Source organism: Ambystoma mexicanum, chromosome 12, assembly GCF_040938575.1.
Source record: "Ambystoma mexicanum isolate Mex_15411 chromosome 12, UKY_AmexF1_1, whole genome shotgun sequence".
Taxonomy (NCBI): Eukaryota; Metazoa; Chordata; class Amphibia; order Caudata; family Ambystomatidae; genus Ambystoma; species Ambystoma mexicanum.
The window spans coordinates 601,698,994-601,717,595 of NC_090936.1; the positions used below are offsets into that span (position 1 = coordinate 601,698,994).

Below are 18,602 nucleotides of genomic sequence, written 5' to 3' on the forward strand. Positions count from 1 at the left end.
TGCAACTCGAAGGCTTAAATCTCCTTCTTTCTTGACTTTAGTATGCAGTGCATGCTAGCCAATGTTTCCACTGTTCTGCGCTGCGTGCGCCAACACCCCCCCCCCACGCGCCGTTGCACCAAGTTGGCGACTACATGCAAATTTGCGGTCATATACCTGCCAGTGATGTCACTTCCTGTATTTGCCCCCCTGCCAAATTCATAAGTCGGCTCCCCTGTTACAAGCATAGCTCTCAACTCACCCGCCTTGCAAAGGGCTGGCTCACCCGCCAGGCCTCCTGCACGCCCATTCATTCCAATGGGCGTCTCACCCGCCAGAAACAAAATCGGGTGATTTCACCCACCTTTGCAAGACAAATGGTTGAGAGCTATGTACAAGCCATCAGGTTTTGCTATCTACATAAATATTGCAACATAAGGTTAAAATTGCTGAGGCACAGCTCCAATTCCCTGGAAGGAAGGCGCCAAGCTACCACTGGGTTGGTTAAATTGCCAACATTCCTCACAGGCGGCTTTGCGCAACATAGGGTTAATGCTGCGCTGCCCGTACAACATAGGGTTAAAATTGCTAAAACTCCTCACAGGCACAGCTCCAATTCACCAGGAAGAACGGCACCAGGCTACGAAAAGCACACTGTCCGAAAATGCTATACGGATAGCAAAATCTGACTTACAACTGCTCTCATATTTTGCTGCCATAGCTTTTTTAGTTACACTGGCAACTGTGGCTGCAAGCTCTCATTTTCCCATGAGTCTGCATGGATCGTTAGTCAAAGTGTAAGTCACGTTACGTCACGTGACGAGCTCGCTCCCTCCGCAAGTCCATTTCTCTAATGGGAAGTAGTCTCTACTACTCTTCGGAAACTCTATCGCTTTCTGCCAGTGACGTTTTTGTTCGGCGTCAACAGCGCTGTGTGTAGGCGTGGAGGCTGCGCGGCGCGGGAAAAGGGACCAGACCGGAGGGGATTCAAGGGGAGAGGTACAAGGGGCTTATGGGGAATATAGCTCGTTTTATTTTAATCAGTGCAACAAAATGTGTGGAACTGGGCACGGGGTTAACTTTGTTGCAGGCTACTGTTTCTTTCACAGGGCACGGGGTTTTGTGTACAGTGAGATTTTGGGATGCAGAGTTGCAAGTTAATTTATGGCTGTGCTGCTCGGTGTGTTTGGGGTGACCGCCTGTCAGAGACCACTTCAGGACAGTCGCTGTCAAGTTGCGGGATAAGCTAAAGCACCAAATTTACGGACACAATTACCATTTACCGCACAAGAGTATTTTATTGTTTTGTAAATGGAGCCTGAATGGGCACCTTTCTAAACAACGTTATATCTAATGTCATATTCATCGCAACTTTTAACACTAGGGAATGAAAGTAAAAATCAATATACATAATTAAATGCGCTATTTAGTGCTATAAGAAAATGCCAACCCATTAGTGACTTGTTTCTTCAAATGGCAAATATTCATGAGGTCGTTCTCTTGTATGCTCGTTACTCTCTGCCACTAAAATCGCCGTCATAATTTCATGTAATCTGTTTTTTTTCTGCAGTTTTTATTAAGTTTAAACATAAAAATGCATTAATATTTCTAACCTTTGCGCTGAGAAGGATCTACAGATTTAATTCAAAACGTGTTTTCTTGTACTGCCAATCGTTTAGTGATTCGCCCATTGATTTAATCTAAACTGCATATAGTGACACATTTTTTAGTTTGATTGAAACAGACAGCTTTGGAGGATTACAATTGTCTACAAATCTTTTCAGAGCCTCTTTCTGATTGTTTGCCATCAGATACCACATTTCTTTTGTTTCCTCGGGCTTCATGAGAGAATGGCATCATTTTTTACTTGGCTATGTTGATTTCTAATGCATTAATGTTATAAATCATTTACATTTTTTAGCAATCTTTGTTGCCCAGTTGGGTTCTATCCATGATGATGTCGGCCAAAGCCAACCAATTAATAGGAATTCCCCCTATTTTTTTTGGGGGGGGGCGGTAGTCGGGAGTAGAGATTGAGCAATGTTGGCGCTAACACACAGCCCTGCTTCAATCCTTTGTGCACGGGTATCTCCTCGGTCATCAGCTCACCCGTGTTTACCCGGATTTGTGCTTTGGCATAGTTTGTGGACAGACAAGATGAGAGAGAACCGGGATGAATCATTCGCCCAGTTAAGTTTACTCCACCATTTATTCTTAAGAGGTGGAGACATAAATCAAAGTAGCAAATAATGATTGCTATTATTATTGCCATTAATTTCTCTCCATTGGAATAAAGAGAAGATATTTCATATTTGTGAATGGGAAGGGGGCAGGGACAGTGCAGTACAAGATGATCACAATAAGTAACGGCCAACATGTGGCAAGTGCATGGGTAAGTGCAGACTTCAGGTGTCGGGGGGGGGGGGGGGGGGTGGCGGGGGAAGGGGAATGGTAGGGGGACTGTACGGATACGGAAACAGTCCCCAAGTGCGGGGGTTGCCAGGTGGGCAGTGCAGGTGAGAGACACTGGTGGTGTAGGGACCTGGGCCGAGATCAGTGTGTCCAGGTACCCAGTGCAGTTCAGGTTATAGCCAGGTCAGTGGAGGAGAAAAAGCAGAAGTGAAGAGAGAGGTTTTGAGGTGTTTCCAGAACCGGAGATGGTCCTCCTCAAGTTTAAGGGAGGCAGGGAAGCTTTTTCTGAGGGAGGCACCAGCCGAAGCAAGATCTACCACAAACTCGTTGCTTGGAGAAGCGACTGACCCTGAGGGAGTTGGAGGCGGATAAGTGAAGAAGGAAGATATTTAGGAATAGAGAGTTGAAGGTATTGAGGCCCCAGAAGGCCTTGTGGACGATGCAGAGGGTTTTGAACTTAATCCTCACAGCCACTAGGAGCCAGTGCAGAGATTTCAGTACTGGAGAGATACGACCCCTGGGCTTGAGACAAGTGTGGAGTCGAAGATGACCCTAAGGATTTTAGCTGAGCAGGAAGAGGGCCAAGAGAGACCGGCCAGAGAGCTAAAGGGAAGGAGGGAGCGGGTGTGCCGATGAGGGGAATCTCTGTTTTACTGGCATTAAGGCAGAGGTAATTGGTAGCACTCCACTCCTGGATAGCAGACAGTCCGAGATGAGGGAAGGAGAGGAGGAGGCTGAGGGTAGCCTGAAAATGAGCTGGGTGTCCTCCGCATAGCACTGAAAGTTGGGGCAGAGAGCAGCGATGCAGTGCGCAAGGAGTGCCAGTTATTGGTTGAACAGCCAGGGAGAGGGGTTTGTCCCCTGGGGGACACCACAGGCAGAGAAAAAGATAGCAGAGAGGAAGGGCCCAAGATGAACCTGGGAGGGTCGATCAGAGAGGAAAGGAGTCGGCCACGCCAGAGCCTGACTAGTGATACCCAGGTTATCCCGGAGACTTTTGAGCAGGATCGCATGGTTGACGGTGTCTAAGGAAGAAGGGAGATCAAGCCAGCTGAGGACACGGGGTGTTAGTTTATTTATTCGGATTTGTAGAGCGCGCAGCAGCGTGGAGGCATCGTGGCGCTGGTTAGACAATTCCTAGTTACAAGGTTGGAGAGCAGTTCTTCACGGATGTTCAGGAGAGCCGTTTCCGTGCTTCTGGCAGCTCTGAAGCCAGACTGATGGTCATGAAGACAACCAACCGATTCAATGTGGAGATTAAGCTGGGAGATGGCCAGTTTCCCCAGGAGCTTGCCCAGAAAGGGAGTAATGGAGATTGGGCGATAGTTAGCTGGGCAGGTGGGGTCAGCAGAGGGTTTCTTAAGAGGGTGCACAAGGGAGTGCTTCAGGGGGGGTTGTGAAGACTCGGTGGCGAAGGAGTGATTGCAGAAATCAGTCAGGGCAGGAGCCAGGAAGTCGATGTGGTCCTTGATGGTTTTGGAGGAACAGGAGTGAACCTGTTTCGACAAGACTTTCATAGATCGGACTTGTCTAGAAACCTCTTAAGCAGAGAACAGGGGAAAGGCAGAGAAGGAGGGAGGAGAGGTTGCTGCATAAGGGCCAGAGGAAAAGCAGTGAGTAGGGGGACGGAGGGGATAGGAGGAGAGTGAGGACAGGCTGTCCTGAGTTTTAGAGATGAAGTGAGAAGCCAGTGCCGTGCAGAGGGCCTGGGAAGGGACAGGAGAATGCGGCAGGGTTGGCCAGTTCCTTGCAGATTTTAAAGAGTTCAGCCGAGTTGTTAGATGCCGCAGGGACACGGGCTTGGATATGATCTCTCTTCTTGGTTAGGACAGAAAGCCGGTATTGCCTTTGCAACAGGCGGCAGGCCAGTTTCCCCTTGGCCACCCTGCACTTGCGTTTTAGGGTGACGAGGTCTGAGTCGTACCAGGAGTTGCATTTGGCTTGGGGCTTTAGGCAGGTTCTCATGACGGGGGCAAGGATATCAAGAGTGTCGGGATATAGCAGAGTGGAGAGAGCTGTGTCAGGGTGAGAGTCAGCCAAAGGGGGAGGGGAGGTAAGAAAGTGGCGGCGAAAGCCTCAGCTGACACACGCTTCATGGGTCGGATGACTGAGAAGGTGGGTGGCAGTGATGGAAGTTGCTTGGCCTGAGGGGTAGGGAGGGTGAAGTGGGAGGAGAGGAGAACGTGATCACTCCAGGAGGGAGGAGTGGTGAGAGGGACAGAGAGGGGAAGGTCTGAGGAGATCAGAACATAGTGTGCCCTGCAGAGTGGGTCAGGCCAGAGGGGAGAATAGTGAGCGAGTCGCAGAGGTCGCGAAAGAGCCTGCAGACGAGGCATTCAAAAGAGGAGTAGGCCTGCGTAGGAGTGACAGAGGCAGGAATCCACTCAGGGAAGATCAGGGCTACACCCCCACCAGAGCGGTTGTCCCTGGGCGCGGAGAGGATCTTGTAGCCGTCGGTTAGGAGCGTATCAAAGCTCGTGACAGAGCTGGCCGTGAACCATATCTCAGTGAGACTGGGGACGTCAAGGTCCAGTTCTTCCAGAAGGTGGCAGATATCAGAGGAGTGTTTGACAGCAGAGTGAGAGTTTAGAGTGGCAATACGGAGAAGGTTGCCATCTTTGGAGGACTTCCAGGGAGGGGTACAGATCAGAGGTATGCCCTGCAGAGGTGTAGAAGGAGCCAGACAGGGGGCAAAGAGGTAAGGGAGAGGCAAGCTAGCCAAGGAGGAGGCAGAAGGGGGAGGCGAGGTAGTTGGGGAGAGGGGACAGCAGGAGAAGAAAGGAAGTTGAGGCGCAGGAAGCAGGAGAAGAAAGGAAGTTGAGCCGCAGGAAGCATCTATCAAAGAGGTGGAGGTTGGCCTGAGGGCCTTGGACCAAGACGGTCCCATTAAAGTAAACCTTAACGGAATGAAAGGAGGGCGTTCCGACGGGTGACACCATTAATGGGAGAAGAGGAGAAAGGGGAGAGCACAGAGACCATATGAAGGATCCATCGGTCTGGCGAAGGCACGACAAAGAGGATGTCGGTGAGAGTTTCCTTGGAGGAAGCACTGGTGTAGGTCCAGTGATGGGGAGGCCTGGGTTGGAGACCAGGATGTCCTTTTTAAACCTCTTCCTACCAGATTTAGTGAGGAGAGCAGGATAGTAGATAGCGAAGCAGTTAGAAAAGATAGGAGAGGCATAGAGCACCATAGAGTAGGTGGAAGGGAGAGGGGGGAAGACACTAGAGTAGGCAGACAAGAGAGCGAGAGGCAAGCAAGTTGAGCAATAGGACAGACGATAAAACTCAGGATTAGAGTTCACAAAATGCACATGCTTGAGACGGGTGAGAAGACACACCTAAGTTTGAGAATCCTAAATAGGGGAGAAAAGGCCTAGTTTTCTAGGCTGGTACAATTTCTCTTTTTTTTTCATATGTAGGTAGAACGTGTGTCTAGGAAATGCTCTGCTTTGGGGGAGGCAGTACAGGATGATTGCTTAAATTGTATACACTGTGGGTGAAAAGTACTACTTATGCAACAAAGTTTCAATAAACGTAACATCACTGCAGAAAAGGAAGCTAAATGGACAATAGAAATGTTGTAGCCAAATATTTAAATTATTAAATCTATTAAAAATATTACTGTATACATATTTCAAAATATATAAACGGCTGAGGGTTTGTTTTCAATCTTTTTCCAACTAAGACAAGGTGGGGAGAATCACTGTAACCAAAAAAAAATTGGTATAGCATATAGGTTCATGTGTAGGGGAAGTAGGGATGGCATCTTCATCCATTCTTTGACTGGGGGCAAGGGTGTGTCTTGGGCATTGTTTGCATGTACAGGTTTCAAAAAGATATACATTTTTCTTTTAAAATTATTCTGTCCACACAACCTGAATAAACTGAACTTAATTTCTCTTGATTCTGAATATCACTTTTAGTATGTTCTATTTTCTGTTGTCTTCAGTTCTAGTTCATTTCAGTGGTGCGTTGTTGGGAGCTGTGGGGTACAAGATATATCCAACACATAAGGTTTATCCTTCTTTCTAAATGGCAAGAGACCTTTTGTACATCCTAAAATGCATAGTTATTTACTATCTGCATTTTCTTCATCATTAGTCTTGTCTTCTTTGTGGAAGTACATTTCCAACCAGTCCAACGTACTGCTTATATCTAATGGAGGACCTAGTGCTTTGTGAACTGCTGCAATATATTTAATATTTCTAATGGATGCAACCTGTGCTCCAGTTGAAGAGGGAGTATTTTACTACTTTTTTAAAAAGCTGGTTGTAAAAGGATCTTTCAAGGAGTAAAAAAAAGTCCTATTCCCAAAGAATATTTTATAAGCGAGTGCACATGTTTATAACAGTAAAAGAGAACTTTATTTGTAATAATTCTCTGCACCGAGTTATTCATGCACATTAAAAGATTCATTGTTACCTCTTTGGATCAGGCAGTAGTAATGCTACTTTTTACGGTTTGGCACTACGTGTATCCCTGCTCTAAACATATCTAAGGAGCAGTATGGGAGAAAGCAGAAGGATAAGCTCCTTATGTGTTGGTTCCCTAACCCATGGTGCTAGCGATTTTTACTAATTGACTTATCGGTTAGCCATTGCAAGCCATAAGTTGGTCTACAAAAATTGATTAGAGTCTGTTAATTAAAATGTTCTTGATTAGCAACACACCACACTTATTTAATTAGCAATTGTGTACTGATATTTATAATGTCATCACAAATTTGTACCCAAGACATACAATTAGCAAAAATACAGCATGTTTGTGTACGGCTGAAGTAGGACATGCTTGAGATGAGTGCTGTAAAATGTAAAGGTTAGCTGCAAGAATGGACACCCATATATGATGCTGTAAAACGATTTCCAGTGCAAGGCCCTGTTCAACAGGGTGCATTATGCTTGACACATCATTTGCTGTATGAGGAGCAATTTGGAAGTTTCATTAATCAAGAAGTTCACAATTCTAAAGTCATTGCCTGACATTAAGTATGTAGTATGGGGTTGTGGCAGGCAGAGCAATTGTCAACTGAGCCCTTGCCTTCATTCGATATTGACTGTTTTTAATATAGTGTTAAATACCTCTTTCATGGAGACCGAGCCAGGCAGACCCAAGCACAGCATTACCGGCCTGCGTGTACGCATGAAAGTGATATTTGTTGCTATTACCACTCTGAGCACCATCTGGGGTACTGATACTTTTTTGTTTGTTTTTAAGGGAACAATGTCTGCGGTGGTGCGCAGGGGAGGGGGCGTTCTCGAGGTGTGGTGCTCCAGTGAATACTTGTCCTGGGGCACCACCACCACCAAGAACAGGATGAAGGCTGGGCAGAGGCCGGCATGAAGTGTGGTCGGCTACTTGCTATTTCTGCTTGTGTTCCCGACCGCTCGAGTAGGTGGTGATATAATGCAATCATGATCTTGGAACAGAGCAAGCCCTGGAGGCTAACTGCAGTTCATGGCATTTCAGTAAATTTGTAAATGTACGGGACTCCATGGAACTATTGATCGCTACTGCATGAACACAGTTAGCTTAATTATGTATGAGGAAAAAAGTAAGAGTCTAAGCCCAGTGGATTGTGTAGCAGGCAGAGAACCGGACAAAGTTTTGGGAATATTGCAGTTTGCAGCCATCTCACTTTAAGGGTAGCTGTTATATAATACTAGGTTTATAAGAGGTAATGCCAAGGAGTTTGGGATCAGTTTATGGATTGAGCACCTGTTGCACATATGTATGCAACCAGCAAGTCACAGAACAAGGTTTGACATCCAATGCTTTTGATGATGGTGTGATCATGTAGTGTTCACTTGGCATTATGATGCACCTTCCCCACCAAACTGAAATCTAGTTGACAGTATGAGGTTTAGAAACATTAACCTAAACTTTACTGAAAAACAATGTTTTACAGTAGCAATACTGTAATTATGCATTATGTATCAACTTCAATTTTTAGAAATGGAATTGCAGGACTGTTTCAAAAAATAAAGCTAACGCTTAATGATCTTTGCCAAACAGGATATGGTTAGCCTAATAAAGTATCACCCCATGGAGGAGGGCATTACTGCTGCACTCTCTCCATTAGACTGTTTGTTCTTGAAGTGAACAGAGAAAAGAAAGCAGAGAGAGCCCTGAGGACAAATGAGGAATGCAAAGTGAACTGTGCTTTCATTGAACAGGGTAATCTAAATAGCTGTGTTTTTAAAAAAAAAAAAAAAGAGTTAATTTAATTAGAAAACCTACAGAGTTGCGTTGCAAATGAACACTGATTTGTCGCGCCTTGAAACACTTGTGTATAGGCGCGTTACAAATGCCATATCATATATCATATCACTGAGTACTAATGCATTTTTATTAAGCTCAGCCATGTTGTTTGCACCGTCCCCTGGTCCATGTAGACCACAAAACCTGTGCACAATGGCAGTTTTGCAACATTGCCTCATCCTTAGCCGACAGAGACCCTCAATTTGATTTTAAACTTGTGTACAGTGGTTTAAACCTATATCGACTTCCCAGACTAGATCCAGTATGTGTGGGCTAAAACTGATGTGTGCTACCATGTGGTGTGGGTAGGCCAGTACCCAAGTAAATTTATAATCATTGGGAGACCTTGTGCATTACTAATTTGGTGCACAAACTCCTGGAAGAATTTTCTGAAAATTGGGCTTATTCTGAGGGCACTGGTGTTGCTGTGCTGGCTGGATCCTGACTCCTTTGTCCTTTCAGCTTCTTCTTTACTGGTGGAATCCCATCGCCTGATTTCCTCCTTTGCTTCCTGCCTTGTGGTGTTCCATACTGGGCTGTTCCTTTGTGGCACATATTACTAGCCATTTGCTGTTCTGCCCTGCTGACAAATCCTTCTGGCCCAAGTACCTTAAGACAAGGAGACTTCCTATTCTTGAAATTGGGTGGCTTGCTCGTACCATGCCACGCCTGTGTCCGGTTGCAACCAAGCCTCCAGATCAGGTTCGTACCAGGCCTTTTTATGCATTAAAATCTTGTAAATATGACTGCTTTATTATTGTCCTGTGTACATTATACACACTCTTAGAGCAGAGGGCAGTTCAAATATCAGGTTACTTGACAGAAACCAGAACGCTTCTTTTGATTTTGATCTACATGGATGTAATTGCAAGCCATGGAAAAAAGCCTCAAACTGAATTTCTCTGAAGCCTTTAAAAAAAGAAACTGAACACTGATAAAAAGAATGGTTTCTTTCCATTCTGCTTTGTTGGCTGTAGGTGCTCATGGAGCGAACAGAAGCACTGTGCATATTTATTTTCCTAGCATTTAAGGATTGTATAATTGAGATGGAAAACTAAGTTGCAATTGAAAATTAAACTTTTGTAACAAATCATGCTTTTTTTTCAGTGAAAGCAAACCAGTATTGCACAATTGTAGTTTTCAGAGTTACTGTGGTGTGTGCATAATCATTCGGAGGCAGATCATTTTTACACTTATTTAATTTACACTCTTAGAAAAACAGTGTGTAAAATGAGTATGCACGTCTAGTTTACATCCATTCAACCTTGCAGTCAATGGGGTACAATAGTATAAATGGTCAGTGGCAGCAGAGTCTTTGCTCAAGAGTGAGGAATTTTGGTACACCAATCACGGGTGGTATAGCCTCTCAAATCTTCAAGACTATTAAACATCCAAAACCAGACTCTCCAGGAAGTGCAAGCGCTGTTAAAAAACAAACAAATGAAAGTTACATTTGTAATTGAATTAGAAACTCAGCAAAACCTATAGGTATTTATGTAGCGCTTCATACATGGTTTGTCCAACATCTAGGCACTGGGAATATTAAACCTCAGTCGATTCTCAGTTTACCGACCTCTGAAGGCTGTAAGCCAATAAAATAGCTCAGCCGGTTGATCACTCTTGTGTGTGATCTCTAGGTTGCAGGTTCGAATCCTGGCAAGGCCAACTCAGCCTTTCATCCTTTTGAGGTTGATAAAGGAGTACTAACTTTGTTTGGTGATAATTGTGATAAATATGTTCTATCCATATCACTTCACCAAAAGTGCTATATAAATAACCATTTGACCATGAGATTAGGTATATAATTTAGCATGAATTCCTTGCCTTGCCTTTCTACACTGTTGTATCTTAACATTGTCACACCATTGGGTAGTAATAGTTGCAGGAAATTGGGACTTTCATTAAACATCAAAAGACAATTCTGCTATCGAACCTCAAAACGCACAATACAATTTGTTTGCTTTACTATGCAATTGGCTAGGGTTTTGTGTTTTCAACATTTTAAATATATACAGGAGAGATCAAATGGCCAGACCTTAGAGAAATGATGAAAGGTGTATTCTGTCACAATGCAGAAAGCCACCGCATGGTAATGATTTCCATACAGTTTTTGCACACTTCTGCTGGATGTCACATACGTTTTACTCACTTGCAAAAGAGAGAAGTCATTTTTACGCTCTTGAAATGACATTTACTTTGTTTAAAAATGGAGTAAAATACTCCCATCTCAATCTTATCTGGAGCACTGGTTGCACCTGTTGCCAGGATGTTTCTTGCAGGCTGTACCTTCCCCCTCTCTTAAACGTCCATGTGGTCCTGATAAATTCTTCCCCACTGGTCCCCTGGATTTGAGAATATTTTGCAACCCCCTCGCCCCATTGCATTTTCCATTGTCAAGCGTACTTATTCCCTCTTGGCCTACTGATGCTCCAACTCTGGGCTGGAACCTTTTTCTTTTCAGGGTTGCCTTTGGTGTATGCTTTGGCTCCTTTCACCTGTGGGGTAAAAGGAGAACGCACTTGCATTTTTCCCATAAACCCGGGGAGCCTATTGATTCTGTCCAATTGTTCTCTATGGGAAAACCGCAGGGAGGTCTGGTAACTGCTCTAAATGTATTCTAAAAGGTATTTACTCACCTGGACAGTAGCATTTTACTAGGTCGCTCCTGAGGGGGTGGAGGGGTTTCTCAAATTTCAGAACCAGTTTGGTATTTTATTTCTTAAGGTAAGAGTATTATATTTTCCAAACAATAAACTACTGCAGCTTACGCTTTTCAATTGAGTAATATTGTGACTAATAAACTTTGCTTGCTTTTTTTGTTTTTTTTTGTTTTTTTTCTTCAACACTCTGTGACCTGTTTTGGCCCAATACTATTTACCCTATTTTAATATCCTTGTTGAATGACAATTTTATAGTCTGTCCATTTGTGCTGACCCTTTACCTTATCTACCAGTTGATTAATAATAATTGATCATTGAGTGTTTCTTTTCTCAAGGTGAGGGATGGGAAAAGAACACTACAAGGCATCAAATAAGCAGTGTTCCTTGGCAATTTGCTATGCATTTCTGTAGGTTTGCTAATTAAACGGACACTCGTGTAGCAAAACTAGCTATTTAAGTTTCCCTGTTCAATTAAAATACAGCTCGCCCCCTTCCTCTCTCCGCTCTTTTATTCACTGCAAGTTCAAAGGGGCTAATGGAGAAAGAGTGCAGCAGTACTCGTCTCCTCCACTCTTGAATGCCAAAGGACTGCGTGGGAGTGCTAGATTTTTTCTTAATTTTTCAAATAATTGCAAACCGGAAGTAATCGGGATAATACTTGTATTAAGCTAACTATCTACCTGGCAAAGACCAGTATGTTGTTAAGGATTCCAATCGGGTGTCGCACACCAGACCGGGTCACACACTAGACAGGGACTCGTCACCAGCCTAAAATGCAGCTCACAATTAGAATACTTTTCCTTATTTCCTAAGAATTTGGATTGAGCTGATACCCAACCCGTCTCACACCCACTTTTACAAATACCCCGGGTCACAATGGACCATGAACCAGGCCGGTGGGTGGTAATGCAATATTTATTTTAAATTCAAAGATAATCACACATTTAATATTGGGCAGCAATCACCGAAGGGATGATAATTACAAGGTAAAAAGATGAAATACACTTAGTTTGACCTTCTACTATAATGTATCCAAAGCACAAATGAATGGGAGCAATTTTACTGTTCGGGTAGCTAGCACCTGAGTTAAGATTTCCCCCTCCAATGCTCCCTCAATCCCCTCCTATTCGAATTTTGAGTGGATAGAAAGGAGCAGCAAGGAGTCAGGTACACTAGGCAGCAAACCAAATTAAAATCCGACCTCCCCCCACGAATTGGGAGACAAAATTGGATTTTAAAACCTTTTCAATTGCATAAAATAGCACTCAGAATTACTAAATATTTATTTTAAATGTGAAGTTGAATGAATGAGGTAAATATGACTTATAACCGTATAAGGGATGTAAGAACACTAGCAACTACAAGGCAAGGTACCAACAACGGTCCTACAGTTCAGAAATCAACTTTGAAGTGACAACACCGTGCAGCCAAATCACACTTATAGAAATTGCATTTGCTAATTTACACAGGTTTAAATGTCAAAACGGTTTGAAAAACGAGTGAAATGGAATCGGAATGCGGTTTTTTATGCGAAATGACAGATGCACATCACAGGGATAATATGCAAGTGAAAGAGTGACTCTATATTAATGATAGGATGAGATTCTCAATGAGAAAGGAAATTCGGTTTTAAAAATAAAAGCAGTTGACAGAGAAAATCGGTTTGGAAAGGGCAAGTTTCACTCAAACTAGATTTAAGTGACTAGAAAAGAGAAACGCCACCCGTGAATAGAAAAGTTACGCTGCAGATGTAACCCTTCACACAGTGTGCCTCTTTTTAGGGAGAATTAATTTATTTAATCAAAATGGGACTAAGGACTTATAAATGAGAAATGAGTGTAAGAATGGCGCTAACACTTGAAGATCAAGGAAAGGATGCGCAGAGAATTCTGAAAGTTTTAAGGATTTCTGCAAAGGCATTTATGGGATTGGACCTCATACAAGGTAACAGAGCAAAAGACGCAGTTTGTGGTTTTTGGACGAGGGATATACTCGCAACAAGCACTTATTTTGAACAGCGCATCGGGTTTCTGGACAGCAAGGCAATCTGGTCACTGGCCACAGCAGCGTGCTCTCCTAGAAGAAAACAGCTGAGCCTGTCTGGTCACTGGATAGCGAGGGTACAGCTGGCATGCAGGTAGTGGAGCAAGAAGCCGGTCTGGTCACAGGATACTTTCAAAAAGGATACCACAGCTTTTCCCCCCTTTCTCCCTGAATTATTGGGATCTTCAGTGGGGTTTCATTTTGGATCAGTGGTCCTCCCTTGATAGTCAGCTATGCTCTGGCCTGGCAGTGGAATCTGGAATCTTGCAGGATGAATATGGAATGTCTGTATACGCAGGAGCTGGAACATTTAGAAGTGTGTCCTTTGTCTCTGTGAGCTTACCCCTTTTATAAGGCGAGTGACCTCACAGGATTATACAAAGGGGCCGGCTTTGGCTGGACATGCCTTTAACAACGAGATAGGTCAGCCTATCTATGTCACCTCCTCCTTAGAGGCAGATTGGACTGAAAGAGGGGACTCAGTTTTATGGGGGGGTGTTTTTATGAGGTACAGAGCCATCCCGCAGTCAATTTTGCCAGAAATCAGATGACATAAATTGCACAATTTTACAGTTGTGGCACTTTAGAAAACCATATAGGCAGATTCCAGATTTTACACTGAACATTTCATTCAAATTCCCACCTTTTGTACGATATTGTTTCGCCCTTCTAATAATCTTTAGCAATTTTTCGTGGGAATATTTCGCCTACAATTCTACAACTTTATACATGTTTACATATTATCATAGAGCATGTTTGCATTGAATTCCAAATTTGCACCATGGATTCTTTCCCCATGATTTACCCTTTTCTGCCGTTTGCGTTCCCCACATGCTAGGGGAATAAACAATGTCTTGTGTTAATGCACCCAAAATTACATTTAAACTGTTCGCATTCCTGCATCTTCCGGTTGCAGAGATAAGCCTTAACGTTTATTAATTCAGAACAGTCTTTTCATCCCCAAATGGGCTAGCCTTTGTCTTCCAAATATGGGCATACTTTCAAATGTTGCTTTGGAGTGGCCTTTGAAGCTCCCCAGTTTGGGTTGAGGGGATGTGCTGCTAAAAGTCACACACCTACAGGTGGTGCTAAATAAGTTACACCTGTGTCCCACACAGCCTGTCATTCAGTGAGAAATTCCCCTTTTTGCCGGAGCACAACCTGAAGGTGGATAAACATAGCTGGGTCTCACTGGATCAGAACTGTGTATTGTTGAACAGATGAAAAGAGCATTAGAGCGCATTTTAAAAGGCAAAATAATTTCTTTTCAGTGATGTTTTGGAGCTAGCAGTGCTGGTTTTCGATTATTTTCTTTGGTACACATAAGGAAAACACTGGCAGCCTTTCTCGGGGTGTTACATCTCGCTCCATATGTGCTTGGCAAAGACAGCGCAGCCATTATTTTGGTGACTGCAAAACACAGTTTTAAGGCAAGGCGATAGTGCTCAACAGCACCAGCGCAGCCATTCTGCTGGTGACTGCTTAAATGTGGTTTGGTGATGTAGGGGAGTTCTGCTGGGCGGTAGATGTATCCGACGATGTGTTAACTTTCTTTTTTTGAAAGACTGTCCTGAAATTCCATTCCAAAGTTGTTATATAATGCATAATTACAGTATTGATACTGTGAAAAACACTGCATTGTCCATGTATTACAGCAAAGTGAAGGTTAGTGTATCTTAATTTCATAGTGTCAACTATATTTCATTGGGGAAGATGCACTACATTGACAAGTGAGCACTTTTGAAAATGTACATGGTCACACGCCTTTGATTTCAAACCTAGTTCTGTTACTTAATGGGTGCATACATCTGTGCAAATGGGTTTCATCCCATGAGCTGATCCATATTCCTTAACATTATAACCTATCGCCCTGTTTTATACCAGATATCCTGAAAGTGAGATGGGCGCAAACTACAATATTCCTCTTAGTTTGCCCAGTTATCTGCCTGCTACACCATCCACTTTGCTTAGTATCTTACCTCTTGCATAATGAATACACAAAGTAGTTATCAATAGTTCCAATCAGACTGTATATCTTCAGATCTACTGCAGTAACCATGCACTGTACTATATCTGCAAAATGGGGAGCTCGGGGGCCGGGTGTGGTTGTGAGGTAGGAGGTTAACCCCTATATATATACTGCAATTTCGCGGTTCACAGCGGCACTCCTCCATTTAGTTTCCAATGAATCACATTTGGCCATCATCTTCGTGTAAAAAGTCCTTTTATTATTCAGTAGGTGTACACGTGAAGAAAACAAACGCACAATTATGCGTTTCACCCAAACCGGGCTTCGTCAGATTGTGACATATATATCAATATCAGATTTGACTCGTAACCTTTCACATTTTTACAGACACGCGTCAAGGGTTCGTAAGTCTACTTGGCAACTCGCATAGTTGAGTAGATTTCATGAAGGGCGAGTACTCTTTGCCAGGGATTCCCATTTGTGATGTCATCTTTGATGTGCTGGGTGTTAGTCTTAACAGTGCATGGTGGTGGCACGAGTTATGGATTACCATCATAACTGGCAAATTTGAGGTTTTTCGGTTTTACTTGTAACCATAATGTCCCTTTTTACTATTTTTTTTTTTTTTTTTTCTTCAGAGAATTCCATGGGTTTTTACCAGTGCATGCTATTTTCATACAGCTAACTAATCATACTTGCACCAATAGAGCAACGTTTTTGTCCAATTTCATCTTAAAACTCTGCCATTTCCCACCTTCTAGCATCATCTTTAACACTTCTATACTTTTCAATTGTTTTTGCTTCCGTCGACATCCGTGAACGTCTTCATTGTGGACCTTTCCGGACAGTACCACATGACCATGCGCTTGCTCGCGGCATGATGACGTGTCTAGGAAGGCGTTTGCACTTCGCATTCGGGTCCTTGCTTCAAGGACAGTTCGGAACTGCATTTTCTACTGATCTAGGAACTTTCAAGCTCAAAATGTACCCTTGCACAGCTCCTACACCTATTCTTACTCATCCATTAACAATCTAGTACAAAGCACGTACTTGGAAGAATAGTAGCATACTGCTATTTATCTTAAAAATGGCATCAGCTATTGCCATCCCGCCTCCCAAGAGCCACCGCCTGCAGGGGGAGCCACACAACAACAAAAAAGCGCAATATTTCCAAGACAATGACGAGGACCAAGAAGATGCAGTAGAGGAAGTGCCTAACTCTAACACCCAGAGGGAATCATGGGTGTGGCAGTTCTTTACCAATGTTGGGAATCTACCAAAGTCTAAAGGGAAATGCACTAAGTGCAACTTTGTAATCATTCACAGACTACCTGGACCGTACGGGACCAGCTCCATGCGCCACCACACCAAATCCAAATACCGCAATGCTCTCAGAAAGATTGTTCCTTTCAGTAGTAGGCTGCCTTCCTCCACATGATCTTCCTCAACCAATACTTTAACCACACAGCCTACTTCTGTGGGACACAAAATCCCACCAGCTACCATAAAGCAATAAAAGAGGCTGTTGATACGTACCTTTGGAAAACCATCCTCTGTATATACTGCAACACACCAGTTTCGACGTGCTTTTGAAGCTGTAATCAAGGACCATGAGAAACACTGGGCACTACCTTAGTAGTTACACATGCAACATATTCCCCTGTCCACCTGCCCCTCCATATTAGTGTTTGGTGCCTCTTCCTGCATTTCCCTCAACTTCCATTCTGACCCATTTTATTTCTTTATTAAAATAACAAAAGAAAGGTTCCTTAGAACAAAAAAAAAATCTTAAACTTGTTCTACTTTACATTTTTCAGTAAAGTACATAGACTCAATACGTTTTTCCACTATTTCCATTAGCAATTTGTGTGATGCTAATGGGAATAATGTGGCGTCCATCCCCCGTTCCAGGGACCAGAACGGGAGATAACGGTCCGGCAGCCCAAGTTATCGGTCCAAGCGAAGTGTCTGCGAGCACCCTGATGCCTGCAGGCTTTGGCACATTATAAACAAGGGCTCCGGCCCATTCTCCTCCAGGGATAAGGGCCATTGGCACCCCTGGTTCCCAAAGTGGGAACCCGGGGTGCTAAAAAGTAGATTCCAAGACGGCCACCATGAAAGGAGAAGGCGCAGCTCCGGAAAGAGCCCCTCTTCCCTTCCATGACAGCCAAAGTCAGACCCCTATGACCATATTACCACAAGCACGTTTTTTTTCCCTTTCAAACCTATCCTACTTTCGAATAACTTTACCACATAGCCAGTCCCAGATGGACATGGCCACTTTAACACCATTTTTCATCACTTGCGGTCATGGCCGTTAACCAGATTGTCCAGGTCATGGTATAAGGTCATGACCCAGACAATCTGGCCACTGCCCAATGGCCACAGGCTGTACCTCAGTCACCAAAGGTATATCCCTATTTCTTTTGTACCTACATTAAGACACTTGTCAAAAAATAAAACACGGGCACATTGGCAAAACCATGCTTTTGAGGTCCTTGCCAATGCTCCTTACACAAGTTTGCTTGAAATCCGCCCATGTCTTTCAAGTGACAAAATGTATGGACCTACAATAATAGTCATATAACTTGGCCCCCACATAACAAAATCCATTCAGTCTCGACGCAAACATTGAAGGTTGGGTCTATAATCTTTCTGAAAACGTTTGTCCACATTCGTCAAACAGCAACAAAGTTATAAGCCATCTATTTTGAGACCCCCCCTAATTTAGCTCCCTCTTGAGAAAATCCCACCAAAAAAACATTTCATCTAGATTTAAAATAGTTTTTTTTGTGCAGATTCATCAAATGGCACCACATTTATAAGCCTTTACAATATTTTGGGTCCCCACTCTAAATGTGGTCCCTCTTGACAAAACAGCTCCACACTTTCCAAAACCATTCAGAATCCAGTCTAGAATAAAATTCAAAAATTTCATGCAGTTTCATTGAGTGGCACTAAAGTTATAAGCCATCCAAGAACTGTTTTTCAGTAATCCTGTAGGCAGAAATAGGCATAAGATGTCCCTGAACATCTGAAGTGTTTGCGAATATCACAGAACTGCCCCCGACATCCGTACTGATCGCGGACTTCGAGGGTGGAAAACGCCTGTTTTTTCGCTTCTTAAGGCCCTATCCCATCCCATTCTCATCATACCTCACCTCCCCAGAGATTTAGTTAAGTTTGACAAGTGCAATGTTTTATTTTGTATGTTTCTAACGCGTTGTCCGTGAATCCAACATGGCGGGCGTTTCCAAACATCTGACGCACTTCACGGTTTT

At 43.5% G+C, this 18,602-nt stretch overlaps 1 protein-coding gene across 3 annotated transcripts in view; it reads left to right on the top strand.

Moving 5' to 3' along the window:
• The first annotated feature begins 735 nt into the window (after positions 1-735).
• SSRP1 (structure specific recognition protein 1) overlaps positions 736-18,602 on the top strand; it is a 366,705-nt gene continuing 348,838 nt past the window's right edge. The window contains exon 1 of one of the 3 annotated variants that reach the window (XM_069628997.1): positions 736-978. The gene's annotated coding sequence lies outside the window, so the exon portion shown is untranslated. The remainder of the gene's footprint in view (positions 979-18,602) is intronic. The other 2 variants (XM_069628998.1, XM_069628999.1) reach the window with 2 other exon arrangements.